Here is a 25,765-nt window from a genome sequence, read left to right as displayed (position 1 = left end):
ATGAGGCAGGAAGTCCTCTCGCCCTCTCTAAGCACACAGAAATAATGGATAAAATACAAAAATACATTTTAAATTACATGTTTGATTTCTAAAACCACAAAAAGAAATCCCTGGGTGCTAGAAATGATTATCAGAGTGATTAAAAAAAAAAAAAAGTTGAAGCCCAAACTGAAGCTAGATGGTTCCAATATCTCCATGGTTTTAGCTCTGTCTTACCACTCTAGTTTAGATGTTAGCAAACCACAGTCCACAGGCCAAATCTGCCCACCACTTCTTTCTGTAAATAAAGTTTTATTAGAATGTAGCTTTGCTCAATCATTTGTATATCGTGTATGGCTGTTTTAATGCTATAGCGGCTGAGTTGAGTGGTTTGACCAGAGACCACATGGTACAAAGGCTAAAATATTTATTCTCTGGCCCTTTACAGAAAAAGTTTGCTGACCCCTGCTCTAGCTCTTTTTTTTTTTCTAAACAGCCTTATTGAGATGTAATTTACCTATCATAATGTTCACCAGTTTAAAGTGTACAATTCGATGTTTTTCAGTATATCTACAGAGTTTTGCAACGATCAACCATAATCTAGATTTAGAATATCTTCATCACCCCAAAAAGAAACTTTATACCTATTAACGGTGATTCTCATTCCCCTCACCTTCCCATCCACGCCCCAGCCCTAGACAACCACCACTCTACTTTTGGTCTCTATAAATTTGCCTATTCTGTATATTTCATATAAATGAAATCATATACTATGTGATCTTTTGTATCTGGCTACTTTCACTTACTATAATGTTTTCAAGGTTCATCTATATTGCAGCATGTATCAGTACTTCATCTCCTTTTATGGCTGAACAATATTCCATTGTATAAAATATACTACATTTTGTTTATCCATTCTTCAGTTATGGACATTTAGATTTTTTTCTACTTTTTGGCTATTATAAACAAAGCTGCTATGAATGTTCATGTACAAGTTTTTGTGTTGACATACATTTTCAATTCTCTTTGGTAAACACCCGGACACAGAATTGCTGGTTCATGTGATAACTCTGTATTTAATATTTTGAAGAACAGCCAAACTGTCCAAAGTGGCTGCACACTTATCTCTTTATTTCTGGTACCTTGGATTCACAAGGAAAATACAGCGTATTACCTAAGACTACTGATAGAAAAGGGATACTGGAGAGAAACTAGAACTCAAAGCATGCATAAATTAATCATGTGGTTCAAATTCATACTACCTATGTAGTTCAGTAATGTTGAACTGAGAAATTAATGTAAAAGTGGGTTCAGAACTGGTGAAATCTAGAGGGTTCCATGGACAAAGTGACCTAAGTCTATACCTAGACAAACTATAGTTTAGGAGTAAAAGAATAAATTTATTTAAAGACCTACAGAGACTTATACATTTACCACCAAACATTCTTGCTGAAAGAACTATTAAGGAATGTACTCAAACCAGAATAAAAATGAACCAGGAAGGAGACAGGGAAGTGCAAGAAATGATGGTGAATAAAAGCTGTTAAAACGTGTTGATAAATCATAGTTTAAGACTTGCATACCCTTGCTGCTAAAATCCAGCAAGGACAGTAAGAGAAGAAAAAAATTACGGGCCAAGCTCATCCATAAACATAGTCACAAAAATCCCAAATAAAAATTAACAAATTAAATTTAATTTTACAATCAAAAAAATTTTTATCACAAGAATGGTTCAGCATTAGAAACTTTATTAACAATTCAAAACTGTATAACCATCTCAATATATATCCAAAAGAATTAAATAAAATTCAACACTCATTCATGATTTAAAATACCTATCTGCCATTGTGTAATCAAAATCTTGAGCCTTTGGGGAAAATGATTTATCAGTGTGATACATACAACCTTGGAATCTTAGGTGGAAATATAGGTATAACTGCATAATTTTTCAATGATTGAAGTAGACAGATATTCAGTGTAACCAAGAATTAGGTAGCATAATAATGGTTTGTGATTATGCTTTTTAAAAAAGTATATATCTTTTATAAGTACTAAAATATTTATAGATAAAACAATGATGCATAAATAATAATAATAATAAATAATAGAACTTATTTCAAAATATTCTAGTAGTAGGGGCTATAGAAAACAATGTGATGTGAAAGTTGTGTGATAGATACAATGGGATTCATGACACTACTCTCTCTACTTTTGTATAGGATTGATATTTTGCATAATAAAAGCTTTAAAAAATCACCTGGAACATCTGTAAAATATTTAGATTTCAGGTACCATCCAGAGATTCTAATTTAGTAGGTCTAACATGGGATCCATGAAACTCCAAAGCTAACAATCTGTTCCATCCTCACCTGTCTCCAACCCCTGCCTTCCCATGCAATTGTTCTTCAGACCACACTCTGAGAAATACTATAATAGAATGTCTGTTTCATTTCAAGTGATACTTTGAAATTAAGATGTTCTTCATTACAGATAGTTACTTGTTACTAAACATTTTGCTTTCAGTTTAAAATAATACTCCAGGAGAGATTACCACTGCCCTCCAAAATGACTAAATATGTTAACTATAGATCTCTCCCACTGCTCCAGAGGTAAATTTCCAAAAAAAATTTATCGATGGATACACTTAGAATGCATCTGATCCACTGTGCACAGTAAGGTTCAAACTAAGATTTCAGGAAAACACAGGGTTTTTGACTATTTTAATTACTTTCCCTGTATTTCTGAATTATATGTAAACTGCTCTTGCACTCTCTTCACATTTTGCCCTCCTCCTTTGCTCTTCTATGTACCAGCTTTTTCAGGTCTCCTCACAGAGAAAACCCCATGCCCAAAATCTAAGGTAAGGATCTATCTAGAGAATCTAGGCACATGATATTTTGTAAAAGAAAAGGAAGACCATTAGGATATCTTTTCTCCAAATTTTCAACTCCGTTTTAAAGTCTTCAGCAGATGGTCTTCAGATCAGAGTACATCATTTTGAATATGAGTAGTTATCACAATCCTTCCCTCTCTCTTCAATTACCCTGCCCACTTAATTAGCAGCAGAAGACTTTGCCTCCTATTTTTAAGAACAAAACAGAACCCCCTAGTAGTTAACTCCCCTAAGCTCTATCTCTACTTCTCCCTTCTTTCAACCTCACTGAAATAAGAGTTCCTCCCCATGTTCAAGGCCCACTCTTTCACTAGACCTCTTGGTCACACCTTCTTGCTGCATCTTTTCTCTCTCTGCTATACTTACCTTCTTTATGGAAATAAGACACCTTGGCTAAGCTACACAGTCTTGTCTTTTCTCCCTTTCCCTACCGCGTCCCTCTCAAGTTCCACTCTATTTCCTTTTCTAGTCCAGGATATAGTTACATAATAAAAGTATTTTATTCCCCAATTGCTTCTCCTCTGCACATCCCATTCTTTCCTCAACCCTTTGTAATATGTCTCTTATCCTTCCCTCACTACTCTTTTGAAAATGCTTCCCATAAGGTCACCTTCAACCTCTGCATTGGCAAACCACTGGCTCCTTTGCACTCCTCATTTTCCTTGGCATTTTGGTAGTGGGTCTCCATGGGCAGCACATTCCCATCAGAGAGCAAAACCGTTCTCCCACACAATCAGAATCAGGGTGGATAGGGTAGTACTTTGATAACTAGTCCTTGAAAACTACAGTATGTCTTCATAAAGGTAAATGCCTTCTCCATTCCCACTTCAGAATCACTGCTTGACTGGGAGCTTACTAATGGCAGGGATTGTTTTATTTGTCTCTGTATCTCTAGCACCTGGCATGATGACTGGTATATAGCAGGTACTTAGTAAATGTTTCTGAATAAATTAATGAATGAAATTAGGACTAGCTCATACGGGCTCTCAAATTCTCTCATGAGGTGTTCCATCCAGCAAAAAATTAAAGCTGGACATGGTATTTCAAGAAGTTAATAACATTTTCTTTATGAATTTCAATCCAATTAGTTTAAATATAATTTAATGAAATCATATTTCTACTGTAATACAGCTGGTCTTAAACCTAACTTTATTAACTTGTAAAGCCCTATTCTGTCTTCTCCCTCCACACAGGTATGTTCTACAAGCCAATTGCCAGTGAATGGGCCACCAGTTTCTGCATGCAGACCATAATACCTATGTGGACAGTCTCTGAATATGTGTAAAAATTAGGCCTAATCATTTGCAGGCAATATATACATACTCTGAGTGATTTTCTTTTCTGGCACTTATCAAAAGAGCACCTATCTTTTTTTGGGGAAGTGGGACATGTTAGATGCTCATTCATAAAATAAATTGTCACATATTAAGGCATCCAGAAAGCACAGCCACTCTCAGGCATATTAGTACTGTTAGTACTAAACGACATCTTTTTAATAGTCTTCTCTCTAAACATAATCATTAATCAAAATTTTTCATGAACTTTAATGAACTAAAAATTAAATGAAGCCAAAAACAAAAGTATCAACAATCAGCAACATCTTGTATTGAAAATAAACTTTCCTGACTTCTGAAAATAAAGATAATTTCTCTTTAGTTTCTACATATAGCTACATGACAACAGACTTCCCAGACTGTTGAGCTGTTATTAAGTAAAAATAATTTTAACTGATAATTCCTTCTGCTGTTAATAGCATCCAGTATATTTTTCATATCCAATATTGTATTTTTCATCTCTAGAAACTAGATTTAGGTCTTCTTTTCATTATAGAATATTACTGAACCCATGGACAATTAATTATGAACACAGACACATCAGCTCGGCATGGGTTTATAAACACATTATGCTTTTACAGTTATTTTTAAATGACTTCCTGTTCACTCCCAACCCATAGCAGAATTTCCATCTGTAACTCTTCTAGTCACAATAGAACAGCAACTTCCCAAACTATGTTCCACTGATATTCATAATTTGTGGGTTTAAAATGCCCTCTTCAGAGCTTCTTGAATCTCAACTACTAAGGCACTACTTTGAAATCTGCCTGAAACAAGGTCCAAACTAGCTATTTCCTTCCCTGTCATACAGTTTGGCACATCTGTTTTCACCATACTCAGTCCTCTTTCAAGTCTTTTTAAACTTTTTCTAAAAATACCTCATATCACCTAGGAAGCACAGAGCTATCCATTTTGTTGTTCTTATCGTCATCTCCATTAAAGTAAATACCAGTTAGGATAAAACCTTAAATCCAGTTATATTTTAATTATCCTAGCCTCAGACAGACTAGAATTAGTCACAACCCATACACAGGTCATGTATGTTTGGGTGAATAAGGTCATTTTAGTACAAGAGAAGCAGCAGTAGAAAGGATGGAATTTTGTCACCTGTTCCTAAATTTAGACTTCTTTTGCTAAAACTGCATAAAAGCACGTGTTAAGAGAAAGAATATGATTGCCCTGGAACTTGACAGCAGGACTGCACTTCATCATTTTGGGCAGCTCACATCTGGGAATTAACATTGGAAAAATGTCTTTGTGCTATCCCTCTTCTTTCTTTGGAGAGGAGATGTGGATGGATTAAAGATTCTAAGAAAGTCATGGAAGGCCTAGAAACAAAACACTTCGAAGTGCAGACCATATTCCTTTCTCCTGATGTATTAGATTCTATAAGATTTAAACTTCTTCTCTGGAAGCTCATACTAGTTTTCTCCCTGATAGAAAAGCTGCAGCTCTTTGAAAAGATGTAGAAATTGATCAACAAGGCTCTTTTTAAAATCTCCTTACTAACAGTCTAGGTAATTCAGGTAGGAAAGAGGTATTGTTACAAGATGTTAGCTAAGAAGGATTATGGTATAAACGCATCACTAAATGTTAATTAAAATAGGACCAAACTGACCACCTGGGAGACTTGGGCAGAGCACAGGAAAGGGCATGAGGGAGAGCTTTTCATGGCTTTTCCCTCAGAGGAATGGCTGGCAGGGGCCTGGAATAGTTTGCTCATGTCAGAGAAAGCACAGAAGCCAAAAGATATAGAGAAGACTGGGAAGACATATGTTCTTCTGACCTCAGTGGTTCCAGGGAACAAGCTTCAGAGATTCCACTTCAGTCTGCCTGGGAAGAAGGTGAATACAGGATTTTATGGCTTGACTTTCTGATTGCTGACATTTCTTTTGCCTCTGATCTTACTATTAGAAAAAAAAGGTGCAAAGTTACAAAAACTGTCTAAAATTCAATAATTAAAAGAAGCAACCTCAGGTGTAGGTCATTAGTTGGTCATCAAGCGTAAAGATTAATAGGTAATAGCTTTTCTAGCTTTGTTGAAGAAGGCTGAGTATAAAGAAAGCTGGTGGTTTTTTAGAATCTGAACTACATGTTTCTAAACTGTGTTTAAAACTCATTAGCCTGGTATTCAAGGCCTTCCATAAACTGTTCCTAACCTCTCTAACCTATTTCTCTTTATTCTAGACCAATGACGAATAACTTGTGGCCTACCAGCTCCCAATCTAATTTCAAATGCAGCCTTTCGGCTTGAAGGGCTTTGATTGAAACTTTACCATCCTTCTGTGAAAATGTGGGCTCCACGAGGGCAGGGACTTTATCTATCTTGATCATTGTATATCTCTAGTGCCTAACACAGTACCCAAAACATATAAGACACTCAACAAATGTTTATTGAATGAATGAATGAATGAATGAATGAATAAAAGGATGCCTTAAAGCACTGGAAGACTGTGGGATTGGAATAGCCAGATAATGAGTGGAGCATAGGAAAAGTACTCTAGACAGAACAAGAACAAAGGTTGAGGTACTCTTAAGGATGATGCTTTCTGAGGCGTAAGGGTTAATCAGCTTTATGGGAATTCGCTTAAAAAGGTCAGAGCTAAGGAAGGGGCAGAATTAGAACAGTACTCAAGGAAGATTAACACAGCAGTAACCTAAAGGATGGATTAAGTTGGATGAAGCTGGAGCCAGGGAACTGAGTGAGAGAGCCTGGTGTAGTCAGTGGCCATAAGAATGGATCAGAGAAAACTCATTGGAGGTAAACTGCAGAAGTGGAAATCTATTGTTCTTGACAAATGACAGAAGAGTTGAAGGTGGCTCCAAGGTGCTTGGCCTAGGAAATTGCCACAGAGGTGGTGATGTCAGAAGGAGTAGCAATATCAGAAATAGGGAATACAGGAACCACACAGATCACCAGATCACCAGAAAACTCACATAGTAAAAAAATATAAAATAAAAAATAAAATGGTGGTGGAGTATCAAGAAAAACCCAAATATTTAAATTTTAAGTAGTCCAACTATGATGTATACTAAAGTTTATGCTAGATTTTTTCCCCCAAATCTCTTTGTCCTCACAAGGGACAGAATTAGCCCTGTTCTCAGGGATAGCTCTGTTTCAACTGTTAGCAGTTATTTCAGCCTTGACTATACCCAAGACACTTAGCAATTAGTCACCAAGAATGAGGAAAAACAAAACAAACAAAAAGATCTTTTTTTATTGAGCTTTGCCTAAACCAAACTCCATAGATCTGCCCCAAGAGCCTGCTATGATGTACTCTTTTCCTGTCTCAGGGCTACAAATATATCCTCTGCTAGACTACTTTCTCCCCATTCTTCTCAGGACTAACCCTTTGAATTCTCAATTCTGTCTAAATATGGGTGTTCCTATCAGGCATAAGTAATTCCCAGAGAAGGTAGGGATTCTCTTTCTCTCATCCCCCATCCCCATTTCTCCCCATGCATTGTTCTTATTCTCTACTACCATAGAAGGGCTTCTTCTATGACACCAAGGAAGAAGGATATTGCAGCTTCAAGCTTACATAGTCCCATTTTAGCAACCCATGTGGGAAAAAAAGATTTTCTTTCTTCTGGGAAAAGACTGTAATCTTTGATCACATTCCTGCTCCTTGAACCAATTACTGTTGCAAGGAAATGAGGTACTATGACTGTCCCGGCCTAAGACAAATTCTCCATGCTGCCCTCCTTCCACTCTCAGCAACTCACACAGATATTTTGGCTAGTAGTGGTGGGGTGGTCTTTCCAGACATATTTATTGACTACAACACATGTTAAAGTGAATGCTGACATAGACTTGTATACACATGTTTATAGCAGCTTTATAATAGCCAGGAACTGGAAATGAATCAAATGTCTGCCAAAAGGTGACTAGATAAACAAAGTGTGGTGTAGAAATCTAATGAAACCTCAGCAATAAAAAAAAAATGAACCACTGTTATACGCAATAACATAGATGAACCTCAAAACATCATGTTGAGTAAAAGAAGCCATATGCAAGAGTATGTACTGTATAAAAAGCTTTTGTACAGTGAAAGAAATCACCAACAAAATGAAAAGACAACCCACTGAATGGGAAAAGATATTTGCAAATGACACATTCAGTGAGGGGTTAATAGCCAAAATTTATAAAGAACTCTACAATTCAACGCACCGCCCCCCGCAAAAAAAGATCCAATTTAGAAGTGGGTAGAGAACCTGAATAGACATTTTTCCAAAGACACACAGATGGCCATCAGACACATGAAAAGATGCTCAACATCACTAATCATCAGGAAAATGGAAATCAAAAGCACAATGAGATATCACCTCACATCTATCAGATTGGCTATTATCAAGAAAACAATAAATAAGAAGTGTTGGCGAGGATGTGGAGAAAAGGGAACCCTCATGTACTGTTGGTGGGATTACAACTGGTGCAGACACTACAGAAAAATTAAAAATAGAACCACCACATGACCCAACAATTCCATTTCTGAATATCTATCCAAAGAAAATGAAAACATTAATTTGAAAAGATAAACGCACCCCTATGTTCATTACAGCATTATTTACAATAGCCAAGATATAGAAGCAACCTAAATGCCCAATTGATAGACGAATAGATAAAGATGTGGTATATATACACAATGGATTATTACTCAGCCATAAAAAAAGAATGAAATCTTGCCACCTGAGACAACACAGATGGACCTAGAGGGTAAAATGCTAAGTGAAATAAGTCAGATAAAGAAAGATAAACACCATACAAATTTACGTGTATATGAAATCTAAAAAACAAATAAAACAAAACATAACAGAAGCAGATTCATAGACACAGAGAACAAATTGATGATTGCCAGAAGAGAAGAGGGCGAGTGGAAGGGTGAAAAACGTGAAGGGAAATAAGAGGTGCAAATTTCCAGTTATAAAATTAATAAATCTCGGGAATATAATGTAAAGCATAGGGAAATAGTCAATAATATTGTAGTAACCTTGAACTGTGTCAGATGGTTATTAGACTTATCATGGTGATCACTTTGTTAGGTATGTAAATGTTGAATGACTATGGTGTACACCTGAAACTAACATAATATTATATATTAACTATATTTAATTCAAAAGTATATAATATATGATTCTATTTAATTAAAAATTTAGAAAAGACATATCTAATTTATAGTGACAGAATTCTATAGCAGTTAACTAGGTATATTTGGAGGGAGGGTAGACTGAGAAGGAGACATAAGGGAACTTCTAAAGGTAATTGTAAAATTTTAAACATTAGTGGTGGTGGTTACACAGATGTATAAATTTGTCAAGTCACCAAGATGTACACTTAAAATGGGTGCATTTTATTATACATAAATTATGCCTTGATAAATATAATAATAAAAAAATATGTAATATGAGCATTGAACTATGATAATAATCAAAATACTGATCTTTCAGAATAAAACTCAAAAATTCTTGGTACCCAGTTCCTCTTTAGTAAGAACTCTAACTGTTCCTGCAGTCATGTCTCTCACTGTACCCCTTTCAATTGTAGTTCCCTAAAAATTCCAAGCTGTTTTCCTGCCTTTACACATGTTGTCCCTTTGCCCATAATAGTCCAGCAGGTAAACAACTCTTCTTTTAGGGCTCAGGTCGAGCATCATCTGCATTGTCTTTCTAGATTGCTTTGAGACAAATGTACTAACCCCTCCTTTTCTTTGAACCATACCTGCACATTCTATTGCTTTCATTTGTTTGTACATTGACTCCTCTACTAGACTGCGAACTCCTGAGGGCAGGTATGAAAGAAGTTTCTTCCATCAAAATCAGTTTAGGAGTGTTTGAAACACTTGAAAAATAGAGATTAAACTAAAATTTCTTAAATGCTTACCATAAGCCAGAAACTGCCAGACTTTTCCACTTCCTGATTGGGACTATTTGGTCTTTGGCTGTGATATCAGTTTCAGAGGAAATCTATAAGCTGAGATAGTACAATCAAGCAAAATTTTGCATTTCTCTAACATCTTGAACATTACTTTAATTTTTTTAAACTATGAAGAACTTTCCTGCTAATTATTAAATCCATAGGTATTTCAAGGGAAATATAATCCTTGTTTTATTCATTCACACGCAATCCATCACGCTTTTACTTTTAAGAGCTATTTGATGTTCAAGAAGCCATCAGAACCCCCATAATGCCCATTTCTGAGAAAAAGAGGATGTGGGCAAAATTAAGCAATACCAAATGTTATCTAAATCTTTAAAGATTAAGCAGCAGCAAATCAATGAAATGAGTTATGTTACACTGTTTTGACTTTCCAGACTCCAAGTAAGTCTGTGTTGACTCAAGAGGCCCTCACATCTTTATTACATATTTTCTCCCAAGGGACTATGAGGAGATGAAAAAAAGAATACTTTGATGGGTACAGAAACGCTTAGTGTTGTATTTCCAGCAATATTTAGTCTAGATTTTCTAAAAAACCTATGGTGCAAAACACCTGTAACTGCTGATGAAAATACCATGAACATTATTTTAAATGCAAATTTGAACTCCTAAGAAAGTAAAAGTTCAGGGACCCTTTTTCCCCCGCTTTTTTAAGTCCAGGGACTAAAAATAAAGAGCTACAACTATAGAATAAACATGAATTGATCCTATAGATGGAGTAGAATGGTTGTTTGCTTTGGTAATCAAAGATGTGGTGTTTTAAAAGACACATGGACAGAAAAGAAAGCAGGATGCCCAGGAAAAACTGGGGCCTTCAGTCAAAGAGTGAACCGGAGTTTTTCCACCATCATAGAAAAACAACAAGGAAGTATATCCGTTTTAGCCTTGCTCTGCATGAAAAAAAGTCTCCCTCAAGTATTTGTAATCATAGGCCCACCCGCAGGTGGGTTTGAGGATCACATTTACACAAATGTGATTCTTGAGGGGGTCATGTTTTTAGGATCTTTAAGCCAAAACATTAAAGTAAAAAATTGGTCCTACATGGAGGGATTTGACATGAGCAAATACTAAACCTCTAGAGGGGACAACCTCAACCCAGATCACATAAAATTCACACAGATAAAGCCCTACCAAATATGAGTTCTTAAAAAATATAAAACATAATTTTAAAATTATATAATTTTAAATGTGATTTAAAAATTATATAATGTGATTTAAAAATTAAAAAATGTGCAACAAATATTGCACAATAAGCAAGAGTCTGCCTATGAGCTCATCAACTGAGATGATTAAGAAAGTGAAAGGCAAGCCACAGACTGGGAGAAAATATTTACAACTTATGTCTGTCAAAGGACTTGTAATCAGAATACATAAAGAACTCCTACTAATATATAAAAAAAGAGATGATATGCCAATTAAAAAACTGAGCAAAAGGTTTGAACGAACACATCCCAAAAGATATCTAAATGGCTAACAAATATATGAAAAGGTACTCAACATCATTACTCATCTAGGGAATGCAAAAAAGAACTTAAACGGGAAGTCACTACACATTTGCCAGATTGGCTACAATTAAAAGATTGACAATACCAATTATTGATGAATATGTGGAGTGATTGGAATGCTCATATATTGTGGATGGGAGTACAAAATTACACAACCACTTTAGAAAACTGATTGGAGTTTCAAATGAAGTTAAACATTTTTCAAAATTGGTGTAGGAAACAAGAACCTTAGATTTAGGAAGTATAATGGATACTGAACACATAAATAAACCTGAATCCATATCTAGATATGTTTCAGTGAAATTATCAAAAATTAAAAGATGTTAACACAACCAGAAGTCTAGAAACAATGACCTATGCAGTAGTAATAAGAATCTCTAATGCCCAGATTATGCTCTTGAAATATCGTTTCCCACTAAAAGAAACTAAGATGTATTAGATAAATAGTTGATCCTAGATTTGGGGCAGTAAAAGTATAAGATGAATTCGGAACATTTTGTCATACCATCTAGCAAGAAAACTGTCAAAGACTACTAGTCATGTCCGAAGGACTCGGGAAAGAACTTAAAGAAGCTCTCATTGGGCAAAAATGGGACAATTGGAGTGTTAATATAAATAATAAGTAGATAATTGGAAGCATCTCTATTTAGAAGTATTACAGCAAAAAGAAAATAAATAAAAAAATAAAAAGAAAAGATTAGAAAACCCCCAATGAATTAATAGATCTAGGCAAAGAGCATCAGTGGCTGTTAACGTCACATACATACACGAAAAAGGACAAGCAGGTAACCACACCTAATGTGTAGTCTTGTCAAAGGAATCACACTTGAGTCTGACCAAGCCTCTTTATCCAGCTGCGAATTTGCAGGCAATATAAAGGACATAGGACAATGCTAAACTGTACCTTGAATATGCAATTAGTAAAATCCAGACTGTGGGAACTCTACAAGTCAAATGGACTAGGTTCTTCAACAAATAAACTCTAAGGAAAAGTAAGGGATGGAAAAAGAAATTATAAATTAAGAGATTTAAAACACAGAGCAAAGAAAAAATATATATTTAAAAAATTTAAAGGGCAAGACTAAACTGCAGTATCACATTTGAGTGATAAGACTATGAAGAAATGCAGGAAATGGTTGCTATAAAAGTCAGAATAGTGATTATTTTTGAGAGGAGGGGGTGCTTGGAATTGGGATAAGGTACAAGGAAGGTGTTTGAGGGAGCTAACAAAATTTTATTACTTGACCTGGATACTAATTAAAAAGTTCACTTTATAATAATTCATTAAGATATATATATATATATATATATATATATATATATATATATATATATGGTTTTCTATATTTACTTTATTTTATAATAAAAACCAACAAAAAACAACCAGAGATGATTGTACAACATAGTAAACATACTAAAACCACCAAAACATTCACTTTAAATGGTAAGTTTTTGTTACATGAATTATATCTCAAAAAAAGTTTTTGAAAAGGAATAAAAATTAAAGATTTATTTTTAAAAAGCAACCACAGAGAAAAAAATCAGTTGATTGACAAAGAAATGACACACTACAACAGATTTCTCAAGAATAACAATGGAAGCTACAAGACGATGGAATATCTTCAAATATCTTATGAAAAAGGATAATGGATCTAGGAGTAAATGCAAGAAATGGTGAGCAGAAGTAGATGGCATTGCTGAAGTATCTGGATTCCACATTTAATTTATACAGAAGGTAAAGGCACACAAGAAACTCTTGTCACACTAAACTTCAGTAATGACACAAGGATATAACCCATAAAGGAAAAGATCAACAAACTTGAATACAGAAAAAAAATCTGTATAGAAAAATATACCTTAAACAGCACTAACATTTTTTAAATCTGGGGAGAATACTTGGAACACATACATAAGTAAATGGCTAATGCAATGATCTTTAAGGAGTTCTCTAAATCAATAAGAAAATTCAACCTTAAAATTGAAAGTTGGGCAAAGGATACGTACAGAAAATTTATGAATACAAATGACCAGTAAATTAAAAAAAAATGCTGAACCTCATTGATGATAAAATAGATTCAAATTAAAATAATAATAAGACATAAGTTTTTTCCCCATCATATTGGCAAAATTTTAATAGATTAGTGATATCCACTGCTGGCAAATTTGTGGGGAAAGAGCCAGTCTCAAAGCTGTAGGTGTGGGTATAAGTTGATTCAAATGTTAGTGGGCATGTAAGCTGATTCAACTTTTGTGAAAGGCAGTTTGGCAATAACTAATCAAATTTTAAATGTCATACATTTTGACCCATCAATTCTGCTTCTTTATTTCAATGAAATAATCAGATAAGCCACAAAGACATATGAATATAAATATGGATGTTAACTGCATTGTTATTCACAATTTTGAAAAACTGGAAACAACTTAAATGTCCATTAAAAGAGGACTGATTAAATTACAGTATATCCACACAATGATATACAGAGTGGCCATGGTCTGGAAACACAGATTTAAAAAAATCAGATAGACACTCACCCACCTTGGTCAGTTCTTTTGGTGTACACCAAAAGAACAGGTTTATTCAGTGAAAACAAATCCACAATCAACTAAGAAAATACATTTAAATGCATGTGTAGAGACTGATGAAAATACTGTATTTATGTACCAGTTTTGCATAGTTCATTTCATTGAACTATATATTACTAGTGAAGGACAACACATTGAATATATCATGTACTGTAATGTCATATCAATACGTCAATTATCTACATTTGCTTATTTTTCCAGACTTTCTGGCCCCCTTTATTCTGTAATTTTAATAATAATAAGCTAGATCTGTTAGTACTGACATAAAAAGACAACAATATACTGAAAAAATTATAGAGTAGAATGCATCTTATAATGCCAGTTTTGTAAAAACATGTATATTTTTATATGCATAATAATTCTAGACAGCTTGCATTTTTTATTTTTGTATTGTTTCACTTTTATGAGCATTTATTTCCTTTATGCCATAAAAAATGATATAAATTTCCACTTTGAAAAACCTGAACAAGCAATGGCCAAAGCCATTTTGAGGTTGAATGAGAGTTTTTAATGCCCATAAACTGGCCAGTACTTTGTTCCAAACTGTCCCTGTGATGAATGCTGGGACTGAGGCAGGAGAAAGGAAAGAGGTATTAGTGAAAAATTTAGAAAGTGAAGATGAAGGACTCCAGCCTTGAGTCAGGGAAAAAGAAGAGAAAGCATAGAAAAAAAAAATGCTCCTCTCTTTGTAAAATTGAGTAGTAGAGTCAGAATATAGGGAACTTAGATCTACGTTGAAGGAAGGGAAGGTTACCAGATCCCCCTTTTTTCACATTTCTCTCACCCGGAATTGTGCATAACCCCAGTGAAGGATGCAGGAGATGCTACTAGTCCAAATTCTTCATCCTAACTTTAACTTTTAAGACCTAGGCCAAAACCAATCAAGTAAACTGGTGAGAGGGATGAGTGAGCACAGTTTTGCTGCAGGGCCTATCCAGTGGTCATGTCAGCTATGGCTGTGTAGTTTTCAAGGTTCTCATCCTTCCTGATGGAAGGACCATGTGAATCTGAACAAAGGTCTGTAGTAGTGGGCCACTCTTGGCCTTGCCCCTTCAATATTTTTATAAACAAATTAGAGAAAGGAATATAATCTATACCTACAAAATTAATGTATAATACAAAGATAAGAGATATAACTATAACAGTAACAGAACCAAACTGAAAAAAAATCTTCAAAGGCTGAACCGTCAATATGACAGTTATTATTAAAAAAACAAAGTTGACATATTTAAAGGAGGTGCTATATCTAGCAACTGATCAGATCATATCTGGAAGATGATATTTAGTTAATCTCTTTGAAACCATTTTCTTATTTGTAAAATGTAGATAATTATAGTACCTATTTCACGGGGTTAAGATAAGAAAATAAGATAATGTGTTAAGGATCTTAGAAGAGTGTCCAAAAGGAAGCACACAATAAATATTAGCTATAATAACATAGCCTTAATTGAAAAATCATAGTGTTCTAAAATACATGAAATGGTTTATTTTATAAATTTAAGATCCACTATCTAGAAGGCATTTTTATCTTATTTTTATTTTCCTAAAATAAAATATCCAAAGGTGATCTGAAGTATTTTAAATTTCCAAAGGTAATCTGAAGTTCTAATATCCTAGGTATTCTTGAAAAAATTGAGACTCACTCTGTCTATACTTTGCAAGATCATAAAAACTCTTTATATCTCCCTCATCAAGTTTCAACTTTCCATGCTATAGTTTTATTTGTTAGATGGGTCACAAACTCTTCTGTTAATACTCATAAAAACACATAGAAATAAGAATAGGAATTAAGCTTTCTAAATCTGCAGGGTACTCCAATGTTTGGGATAAAATCTTTTCTTTTTATAAAAATAAAAATTATTAAGGAAATCTTTTTTGAAAGAAAACAGACTTTTGTTTTTACTGTATTGTTTAGCTCCAACGTAAGCTTAAATTTAACAATGAAGATAGAATTTTCTTGAAGTACTTGGAACTTTCCATCATTTTCAAACAGGGAATTACAGGAACATTTAATGACAAACATTCTCACAATATCTCTAGAAATATTGAATTTGGTGCCCTTTAGAAGCAGAGAACAGTAATAATAAGATATGTGGGAAATTTCAGAGGCAAAGATATAGTTGGTACTTTTAAAGTTCTTATAGTTTAATAGAGGAGACTGAATAATCCCTAATAAGTACACTGGAGCATATTTACTATTAGATGGATTTAAAATGAAGCAATTCTTTTTAAATATTATTCACATTGGCTTCTGGAGTAAAGAGAAGAAATGAGAGGGCCAGAAACAATTATATAGCTAAGGTTACAGTCATAGAAAGGGCATTTAAATGTAAGTCTCTGAATTCTACATATAAGAGTCTCACAATATTAACCTTGATGATAACACTTTTTTTGAGATTCCAGAAGATCTATGACATTCATTTAATTAAATTCACAATTTAAAAAGTCAGCCAGTAAGCCTGATTAGGACTCAGAAGATAGCAACGCTCTAGCAATCCACCTTATTTCTCTCGTTTTGGGGGAGAGGAGCATCTGTGACACCCCAAACTAATTGTGATATCTCAAAAAATGGCCTAAATAGTTAGGGTTTTATTCTTCTCAATTATCTGGGATTGTTATTTTCTTGTATTCCTCCAGGACTTCTCTTTAAAGTAAATTCATAATGTCATTTTATATCATAGGTCTGAATAGACCCAAGATTTTTTCCCTTTTTCCTTCTTTCTTTTCCTTCCCTCCTTCCCTCCCTCTTTCTCTCCCTCTCTCTCATATTTTAAATATTTATCAAGGTAATATATGTAAATACTTTAAAAGTCATGTGGCTAAAAAAAAGTCATGTGGAACTACAAGGCTTCTAACAAAACATAGGAGTATATTTTCACACACACACACATGCCCACACACACACACTCTTAATAACAACATAAAAAGCAGAGTGGCCTCTCCAAAGCCTGACACACCCTTCCAGACTCTTTTACTTGCTTCTTTTATTTTCATATTTACTAACATTCTCCTAAATAATTTATACTGCTATTTCTTGATTTGTGAATTTTAAACAGTACCTGATAAAAGATAGAGATCTAACACCTTACACTTTCTCTCCCTTCCACCTCCCAATATTGTTATAGCATAACATTTGAAATTAAATCAATGTTTCATGTTAACTTATTAAGACTCTACAAGTATGGTTTACTTCTGGATCAATTAGTTATATTATGATTACCATTCCTTTCTAACTTCTTGTTCTCAGAATTAACAGTTGCCTCAGGTTTTTGCTTGCCAAATTTTCTTTACTATCTAATTCTTCTAGACTCTCCAACAGAAATGTGAAAATGCCTCAACTATTCACAATACTGTCAAACATGTCAGACACTCTATCGGTTTTACTGGAAATACTCCCCTGGGCACTACTTTCTTCAATCTGGACTATCTCTCCCTAGGTCTGCGGTATACCTGTCATCTTGGGAATTCCTTTTGCCTTTTTCTTAGGTTGATTCTGTTTCCTAAAACCTTTATCTTTGTCTTGTTTCAGCAGAGCACATCCTCCAGTAGTGTCCCTGCTTAGGGCGGGGAGAGAGTAATAAATATTTGATCTGTGCATGCCTGAAGATATCTTTAATTGTCCTTCAAACTTGATTTCGATAACATGATTTAATATTGAATTTTTGGTTGAAAATAATTTTCTCTCAGAATTTTGAAAGCACTGTTTGTCTTTTAGTTATTAGTGTTAATGTTGAAAAATATGCTACTCTTATTATATACTTTTTTTTTATTAGTAATCCATTCCACTTTCTCTGCTCCCTCCTCACCTCCCATCACCAAATTTTAAAATTTTCTCTTTATCTCTTGTGTTTTGAAATTTCATTATGATGTGCCATAGGGGTTTTGTTTTTTTAGCTTTTTTTTTTTTTTTTTGGCTTTATGTTTTTGTTTTTTGTTTTTTTATGCTGGGCACTCAACAGGCTGTTAATCTGGAAACCCATGTCCTTCAGTTATCAGAGATCCTCTCATAGTTTCTGTGCTAAATTCCTTCCCTGCATTTCTTCTTTTTTTTAACTCCTATTAGTCTAATGTTGGGCTTTATGGATCCTCCAATTATCTTTTCTCTCTTATTTTACATTTCTTTTTATTCTATTTTCTGGGAGAGTTCCTCAATTTTATATATTAATATTTCTATGAATTATTTATTTTTAATTTCCCAGAGCTATTCTTTGTCTCTTTTTTAGGGTATCTTGTCTTTGTTTTATGGATGCACTATTTTATACTATCTCTCAGAGGGCACTTGTTTTTTAAAAGACAGTCTTTTGCTCTCTATATTGTTTCTGTTTCCTCTCAGTTCCTTTTTTCTTTTCCTTTCCTATTTGATGTTGTCTTTCTTGGCGAAGGTTTCTCTCAACTACCTGGTGATCCTCTGCTGTCCATTCATATCTAAGAGTGAGCCACTATAAAGTTATTTGGAAACTCTGCGTTAACAAGAAGAATTTGTCATTTGGTGGGTTTCATTGCAGGATGATAAAGTGAGTACCTATTTGTTTTGTTAGGAGACCCTCAAGTATCAGTACCCATAGATTTTTCTTCTGGGATCATTCGATTTTAAGTTTCCCCAAATTAATGCTCCGCTATCCTGCCTGGAAAATATGTCTTGCTGACAGCAATGCTGGAGTGAAATAGAACAAGACAGCTGGGCAAGTTTCGTCATTTAGTACGTAGTCATTCATCCGATCTCTGTTTTCAGTTTTTCAGTATGGTATCCTCCTACCTCAGCCTCCCCAGCTATAATCTTTAGCTATGCCTGGTATCTCTGACTGAAGCTTCTTTAGTTCAATTTTTTCACAGTATAAACCTCCAGGGTTCTGCTAAGGAGGTGGTGGGGTAGTAGCCTAATTGAGGAGGATGAGGAAGAGACCTGGTAGTTTAACTTCTTATATAGACTTTCAGCCTCACACATTTCTGCTGCTGTAGTATTTGCTCTTTCTAATTCCTGATGTTTTAGTGTTCTGCAATATGAATCTGCTTGCCTCTTCTTAGCATACGCCCTCTCAAGCATTTGAAATTCAGTTTTCTCAGGTTAACTTTCCATCTTCCAAAAATTTGGATATCCTTCATTTGCTATTGTCTTTCTTATTCCCCTTGTCCGTGTGAGCTGATAATTTAAAAAATATTAACTCGCTGTCATTTTGGGAATGAGAGAAATAGGGATGAACACGTGTTTAATCTGTCCATGTATAACAAGAATTGCAAGACTGTCAAGATGCTCATTTTTTTACTCCCATAAAAAAATGTCAGAACCAGAAAATTCAGAGATAAAATTCTGCTCCCATGAGGCTGATGTGAAAAAGCATGGGTCTGAGAATAGCATTCCCTATTTTCAAGTCCTGTTATTATCATCTGTTGGTTGGTGGATGTTAGGTAAGTTAATTTTTCTGATTGTTTTGTCATCTATCAAGTGGTGATAATCATCCCTACACAGCCTATCTTACTTGTAATGACCAAGAAAGATAATTGATCTAAACGTACAAATATACAGTAAATATATATAATTTATCATTAATTGTTACCAATAGGCAAAGTCAAATATATTTTGAGAAGCAGTATAACAAAGTAGAAAGAGTATGAGCTTCAGCGTCACACAGATCTGGACTCGAATTCCATCTCTCTCATTCACTGTGTGATCTTGGGTAAGTGACTTAACCTCGCTGAGCTTCGTTTTCCCCATTTATAAAATGAGTATATTATTATTAACCTGACAAGGCTGTAGTGAAGGTTAAAAGAGATAATGCATGTAACACATCTGCTATAGGGTCTAACACTTAGTAGGTACTCAGCAAATGTTATTCCTTATTCCTCTAATTTGGGACCAGCTTTCTTATGCTCACATGAAAACCCTGAGCTTGTATTTCCTCAATTAATGCTAAACCACAATAGTAATTAGCATCTTAGGTCATCAACAGTCCTGTTTTTCCTGGGACTAAATTATAAGGTGAGCAGACTAAATTGAAAGGGGTCAGCATCCATATCCTTTGAAGTGGTAACTGAGGTATCTTTAGGGGTTGTTATAAAATAAGATGTAAAACTTGTAAGAAATATTAAAAGAGGTCAAGGGCATTGGAATACTGGAAAAATGATACTCAAAAAATTATCTTAAGAGTAACTGGTAGTTGTTGTTGTTTTTCTATTTGATCCTTACACAAACCCAGAAGCTGGGCAGGTTTTATTATCCTGTTTAAAGATGAAGAAACAAAGGCATGAGTAAAAAAGTGACTTGCTCAAGATTCATTAGTCATCAGGCTAAAACCAAGAACTCCATCCTTGGTCTTTTAACTCCCTGTTCAGTGCTCTTTTAAAAAAATTGTGGTTAAATACACATTCATCTATGAACAAACATGGGTTGCTTCTACCTCTTGGCTATTGGTAATAATGCTGCTATGAACATGCTTGTACAAATATCTCTTCAAGACCATGCTTTCAATTCTTTTGGATATATACCCGGAATTGGAATTGCTGAATCATATGATAATTCTATTTTTAACTTTTTGAGGAACCACCATACTGTTCTGAGGAACAGCCATATGTGGTAGCTGCACCATTTTACATTCTCACCAACAGTGCACAAGTGTTCTAATTTCTCCACATCCTTGCTAACATTTGTAATTTTATTTTTTCTAATAGTCACCCTAATGGTGTTATCTCACGGTGTTTTGTTTTGTTTTGTTTTTAAGTTTTAAAGTCTTTATAGAGATGCCAAAACACTAAGTAACCCTGGGTAACATCACCAACAATGTGTAGCATTAAGATCCTACTAGATTTAAGATGCTGGAGGAGGCAACAGTACACACAGACTCTTCCCTCAAGGATTTTATAATCTAGCTGGAAAGAAAGAACATATGCATTTAAAAATAAATAACAATGTAAGATAGCGTATTCTAAATGATAAGTATTACATGAAGACAGAAAAGGGTAAAATTATAGTAGGCTAGGCTGATTAAAAAAGCCTTAAAGAGAAAATGGCACCTTAAATATTTTAAAAGGAAGAGTTTAAATTATCCAAAAGAAGAGAAAATTAATTTTCTTATTTCAGTTATTAAAGCATGCATTCTTTCAACAAACATTTATTGTGCTCCTAATAAATGCTAGACACTGTGGTAGGTGTTGGGGTTACTCAAGCACAAGAGAGAAAGATGAGCAATGAGGAGTGACAATCCAAGGTGCCAAGTGTGTACACGGTATGCTGAATCACTTTCTAAGAGCCTGCTAATCTATCAAGAAGACTGTAATCACCTCCTTCTATAGTGAATCATAAAGGGAATTTGTAAAGCACATTGCTTTCTGGACTATAGTCACACTCAATTATTTCAAATGGAATATAGCTGGGAAGTTTCTCATTCACCCTTGGGAAGGAGGCTATGTTCAAGAAGCTAAGGCTGTTGCAAGTTTGTTATCAGCACCTCATACCTATCACCCCATGTGGGTTCTTGCATTCACAAATATGTGCTACGCATTGGAGAAGCAAAGAAAGATAAGTAAGTCACAGATCCTGCCCTCCGGGATCTCAAAGATAGCTACAAGATATGATTTGGGTTGTAATTGAGTAATGAAAGAAAACAAGAAGGACTAGCTTTCTTCTCCCTAAGGAAATCATAGGCTTCTTTTAAAAAGTTAACACCTAAGCTGGATCTTAAAGGATGGGAGGAGTTCATCAGATGGGAAGAGAAGGGATTGACATTCCAGCCAGGGGAACAGCATGTTCAAGAGATATTAAGTGATTTAATGTAGCTAGAACTTACAATACATGATGGATAATAGTAAGACTAGGAAAGCTGCAGAGGTAGACTACAGATAGTTTTATTCTAAAAGTAACAGACAATTGATTTTTAGGCAGGGGAGCAGCATGATTAGATTTCTTTTCTTTAAGGAGACAGCAGGCTACATGGAGACTGAACTGGAGTTACAGAGAACCAAGAAGGTAACATCAGAGAAGCAGTCAGGTGGTTAACCAAATAGGGTCTCAGGATCTCATATTCGGCCTGCAAGACCAGAAATCTGATTTTCCTAATGCATCTAGCATGGAAAGATACTTGAGGATTGACTCACAATAACCAAATTCATAAGAGAATGTGGTATAAAGTATAATTTTAATTTATTAATACACATTCATCAAACACTCATAAAGAATCTACTTTGTGCTAAGCATTGTTCTAGGTTCTAGAGACACAGCTGTGATTAACAATTTCCTGCCCTCAGAGTTACGTTCTAGCATGGATTATATTTTTCCAGTGACTGAAATATTTGTGTTTGTTGTCCAGAGTATTTCCTTCTCAGTGTAAAGGTACCAGGGAATTTAAGTTGGTAGTCAAAATATTGTTTGGTGAACGATCAGAAAAAAAGAGAGATAGATAATTTTAAGGTTCATTTCATTTGGTCCCTTAGGTGAAGCCTAAGAAATTATCTATGCTTTGGAACAAGTATACCTGTGAATGACTAGCTTGGATTTATGACTGCTCAGTCCTGAACATTGCTGAATGAAAAAACATAGCCAATCCTGGCAGATTCCTCTCTTTCTGGGTTCCAAGAGAACGATTTTAATTCTAACACATTCTTTCAGGCATACATACTGGATTATAATTAATTTTAATTAACGTTAGCTTCAGTCATTTTTACCATATAATTAAATAAAGGCTCCAACTTTGACTACATCACTGAAAGCAATCATATTAAAATTTTGGACACTACTGGATTTTCACCCATTAATTCAACAAATAGTTACCAAATATTTGTACCAGGCACTCTGCTAGGTGCTGAGAATATCTGAATGAACAGGACAGATTTTGCACCTATCCTCAAGGAATTTATATACATTCTAGTAGTGAAGTGAGATTATGAAAATCACCAGTAAACAACTGACCAATAAATTGTGTTAAGTGTCATAAAGGAAAAGGGCCAGAGAAGAATGCTGCAGTATCCAAGAAAGATATAACAATCACTTGTACTAGACTAGTGGCAGTAGAGATAGAGAGAGATGATTGTATTTGAGGTTTATTTTGGACTTAAAATCAATAAGAATTGATAATGAATTGGATGAAGAAGGTAAGAAAAAGGAAAGAATCAAGTTAACTCTTGGGTTTCTGACTTAATCAACTGGGCAAAGAGCAGTGCCCTTAACTGAAATAAGAAAGGCTTGCAATAGGAAAATACCCAGACACAGGAACTTTGACATCTCTGTGAGACAAGCACATGTAGAAAAGTAGGCACTTGGATATGTAAGACTGAAACTCAGAGAAGAGGTTTGGGTTGGAAATATGGATTTGGGAATCATGGACATATTACAGTATTTAGAGATAGTATTTTCATTAGAGTATAGCCTGGCCAACTTGCTTAGAATTGGTGATTCTAAATCTCAGTGACATATTATCTCAGAAATCATTTCTATATGTAAGTAAAGAATGAAGAATTCATTCTTGCTAGTTTAGTTCTCAAAGGATAACTATTCAAGACTTCTTTGGGAGAGCTTCATATACCTTCTGTCTACCACATCAACTCAAAGATAAATTTAATTTCAGAGTTACTAGATGCTTTTCACTAATATCTCAGTGACTTTCTCTTTTCCTCCTCAAAGATAATTCTTAAAGGCCCCACGTAATGAGACACTCATAGATGAAAAGGGTTCAATTGATTTGGATTTCTATGTGGATTAGAATCTCGATCTTAATAATGTTTTCTGTAATTAAATATCACCTACAAGGATGTATAGGCTTATTTACCAAGTACAAAGAGTACTGAACTAAGAATCATGAGATATGGGTTCTAGTTCAAGTACTGTTGCTAGTTAATTTTAAGTCGCAGCCTCTATAGGCCTGCTATTTTATGGGTCAAGTGAAGAGACTATGGAATATTTTAGTGCCTATAGGTTAGAATATAATTAAGGATTATCATCATTAGCTTACTATTAGGCAGCTGGAGATCTGGAGTGATGCTGAGCATCAACAATGGCCCAAAGTGAAGATTCCAGTAGTCTGTTTCTGGATTTCTCACTATTTTTTGCCAACTTCATAACTTGCCTTCTGTATCTATGAAACAGAAAAATTATAATTTCTCTCACCGTTATGAGAAGAAATTAATGTCTATGTATCTTGCAGAGATTCCTAGATGATAGAGGTTAGGAAAATACGAGTGATGATTTGTGTTGATGTTCTTATTAGTTTAGTCTAGTTAGGATCTACCTCTTGGAAAACTTGGAAAAGCTTAGCTACTATTGCTTTGTGACGTCTGCCAACTCCTCTGAGAATTTTGGCTTTCCTACTACATTGTGGGAAGCCTGAAATCTTTGAAGTCTCTTGCAAGTAGCCAGTTCAGGGAGATCATGCCTGGTATCATGCTAAAATGGAAAATAAAATCTTTTCACAGAAGTGGTCAAGACTATTTGTTAAGCATACCAGCATTTCTCAAACAGGGAGTGGAGGTAAAATGAGGCCTCATCCAGACTTTGTGTCTTTGTTAGTACGAACTAACTTTGTTAGCGTATACTGAGTAACTTAACAGTGATTTCCTATGAGCTCCTCTCTATCTCTATCACTTCTCTTCTCCGTTTTTTCCCACTTCATTTGTTTTCTCAGTCTTCATTTTCCTAGTCCAACAGCCTTTTCAAAAACTTAGGCCACATCGTTTCCTCTCTCCTCAAGGCCTCCCCACTCAAAGTGATTTAAGGACTGTCAATGCCCCAAGTATTTACCTCTCAGAGACCCAAGAGGAGATAAATGGTATGTACTGGTGGCTCTCAACCAAGGGTGATTTGGTAATACTTGGAGACATTTTTGTGTTACACAGCTGGGGGAAGGGTGCCACTGGCATCTAGTGTATAGAGGCCAGGGATGCTGCTAAAAATTCTATAATGCACAGAACAGCTCCCAACAACAAAGAATTATCTGACTCAAAATGTCAACAGTGCTGCTGTTGAGAACCCCTGGTATGTACGGTAAGTAGCTAAAGATTACTGAGACAGTAGAGCCTCCTTAGGGATGATGCAGATATTCAAAGCGATAAAGTGGCAGCCACTGGCATCAGATTGTCCTAACTTGGATCCCCAGGTTCTCTGCTTTTGCTGGCTGTATGATTTTGGACTTATTCAAAGCTGTGAAAGCATAGTTTCCTCAACTGGAAAAAGGGGCTAATAAAGTATCATTCTCACTAAGCTGTAAATTCATTGGAGTTAGGATTCTAATCTTACCTGCCATGCTTAGATTAGGGACCAGTACCCAATGTGGAGTACTAACTATCTGTGGATTATCTCACGCAGTTGTTTTGAGGCTTAAAGCAGGGAACATATATTAAGTGATATGAAGCACAGTGAGAAAAAAAAGCAGTTCCTGATAGTGAGTGGCTAGGCTGACACTATCAGCTAGAATATGCTGCCCTGTTGAACATAAACAACTTCACAGGACACCAACTTAAAAAAAAGCCACTCTGTGACCATGATGGATCAAGACAAAACAAAACCACTCCATAATCATGTCTGAATACAAAGAACACCGTCCCAATCTCTCTC

General features: G+C 35.0%; 1 protein-coding gene across 2 annotated transcripts in view; it reads right to left on the bottom strand.

Moving 5' to 3' along the window:
* Positions 1–25,765, bottom strand: part of ASIP (agouti signaling protein) — a 113,563-nt gene that overhangs the window by 86,726 nt on the left and 1,072 nt on the right. Inside the window, exons 2-3 of one of the 2 annotated variants that reach the window (XM_039864119.1) lie at positions 24,168–24,290; positions 10,088–10,177 (exon numbers count right to left, since the gene is read on the bottom strand). The gene's annotated coding sequence lies outside the window, so the exon portion shown is untranslated. The remainder of the gene's footprint in view (positions 1–10,087; positions 10,178–24,167; positions 24,291–25,765) is intronic. The other variant, XR_005653042.1, reaches the window with a different exon arrangement.

Source organism: Pteropus medius, unplaced genomic scaffold (genome assembly GCF_902729225.1).
Source record: "Pteropus medius unplaced genomic scaffold, Ma_sr-lr_union100, whole genome shotgun sequence".
NCBI lineage: Eukaryota > Metazoa > Chordata > Mammalia > Chiroptera > Pteropodidae > Pteropus > Pteropus medius.
This window is presented reverse-complemented; position numbering and strand designations above follow the sequence as displayed.